The sequence below is a fragment of the Terrapene carolina genome, unplaced genomic scaffold (assembly GCF_002925995.2).
Source record: "Terrapene carolina triunguis isolate 2854851 unplaced genomic scaffold, T_m_triunguis-2.0 Scaffold423, whole genome shotgun sequence".
Classification (NCBI taxonomy): Eukaryota; Metazoa; Chordata; order Testudines; family Emydidae; genus Terrapene; species Terrapene triunguis.
The window spans coordinates 62,507-64,613 of NW_020664774.1; positions in this window are offsets into that span (position 1 = coordinate 62,507).

Genomic DNA, 2,107 nt, shown 5'->3' on the forward strand with positions numbered 1-2,107 from the left:
CCCTTTTCACACACCACTCATTGTTTTCTACTCAAGAACTTCGTTCCTGCTGCTGCCACGTCAGAGAGACCAGGAACATCCTGTCAAACCAATTGCAGAGACACATGTTGAATATCACAGAAAAGGATCTGGGGTTGTGGCAGATCACAAATTGAATATGAGCCAACAATGTGCTGCATTTGCAGAAAAAGGCTAATATTCTGGAGTGCACTAACCGGCATGGTGTATGTAAGACACGGGAGGTAATTGTCCCGCTCTATTCAGCTCTGGGGAGAGCTCAGCTGGAGAGCTGTGTCAAATTCTGGGCACCGCGCTTTAGGAAAGATGTGGACAAACTGGTCAGAGTGCAGAGGAGAGCAACAAACATGATCAGAGGGTTTGAAAACCTGACCTACGAGCAGAGGTGAAAGTAAGCCAGCAAGAGCCGGTACTTCGTGCCGGACCGGACCGGCTTCCCCAGGCTGGCGATTTAAAGGGCCCGGGGCTCCCTGCAGCGGCTGGAGCCCAGGACCCTTTAAATCGCCTCCCAAGCCCTGCTGCTGGATCCCTGGGGTATGCCAGGTGAATGCCTAATCACAGGGCCACAGAGTCTTACTCCTTCTCAGCCCCAATGAATATTTAGCTCGTTATACAAAGTAGAACAGGTTCAATAGGGATGACTGCGAAAACTCCAACCCAGAAGAGCCATGGGGTTAGCCCAGTCACCTAGCATGTGGGAGCACCAGGTTCAAATTCCTGCTGTGCTTGATTTGCAACAGGAATTCGAACCCTGATCTTCCGCACCTCGGCTTGGCAGAGCTGGATTTTTATTTTTATTTTATATAATTTTGACAGTTAATATCGCTGTTTGTTTTTAAGCATTCACCTGGGATATGAGTCAGAGACAATGCGGAGTGGCCAGCAGTGTACTGGTGAGAGCCCAGAACTGCAGTGTCAGAGCCCCCAGGGCAAGTCACTGCTCCTATGAATAGTAAATTATCTTGCGGCAGGAGAGACTGGCTGCGGCCCGCCCTGCTCCAACGAACGAGCTGCCCTATTCGCCTGGGGGACGCCCACAGCACCAGGGCAAACGTTCGCGTTAAAACGCATTTAGATTTTGGCAGCTGGGGGAGATGAAATGTTGCTCCCCTCGCAGTGTGACCGAAGAGCAACAGGACCAGGCTGAAGATGCCCCGAGGGCCGGGTGCAGCGTAACCAAACCCTCAGCCCCGTACCTCAGTGGAGCGGTCTGCCTGCAGGAGGGAAGGGGCAAGTCTTTGGCGGGCTGGAGTCTGAGCCGGGGCCTGTTTCCTGCTGGATCCCCTCCACAGTGCGAGGGTAGCGCTGAAATCCTGCAGCTGCTGTTTTGGGGCACAGGCCTGGGAGAGCTGAGTGAGCCGCGGGGCGCTCTGACGGTTGAGACCACCCGGCACGGAGAGGGATTTAGGGTTTTTCCCAGCGGTGGGCTGGGGATGTTAATTTTAAAAGGATCCCCTAGAAAACTAGATATTTGAACATGGCCTGTTGCTGCCCTGTATCTGTGTGTGGGGGGAGGTCTGATCTCCCGGCATGGGGGGAGGTGGGATGGAGAGGTGGGGTGGAGGGGCAGAGGCAATGGAGAGCTGTGAGGCAAGGAACCACGGACATGCAGGTGGTGGCTGGGGGGCTGCATGGGGGCGTGCTGGGCGGGGCTTGCACAGGGGAGGCAGGCTGCAGCAGTGCTGACTGACGCGGGGGGAGCTGTGGCCAGTGGTAGGGTGACCAGATGTCCCAATTTTATAGGGACAGTCCCGATTTGGGGGTCTTTTTCTTCTATAGGCTCCTATTACCTCCCACCCCCTGTCCCAATTTTTCACACTTGCTGTCTGGTCACCCTAGCCAGTGGGGAGTGCAGGGTTGCCCAGGAGGTCTGCCCTGGAGTTTGGTGCTGTCAGGGGCACAGCTGTAGGCATGGCAGGGGGGAGGAAGCATCGCTGTGAAGTCACAGCAATAGGTGAGCTCCCCTGCCCTGCCCTCCACTTACCAGGAATCCCGGGTGCCCATGAAGGTCTGCCTGGGGAGGAAGAGAGAGTGGGTGGAGGGTCTAACTCTGGGAGTGGGATGGGACATGATCCTGACCCAGCCCCCT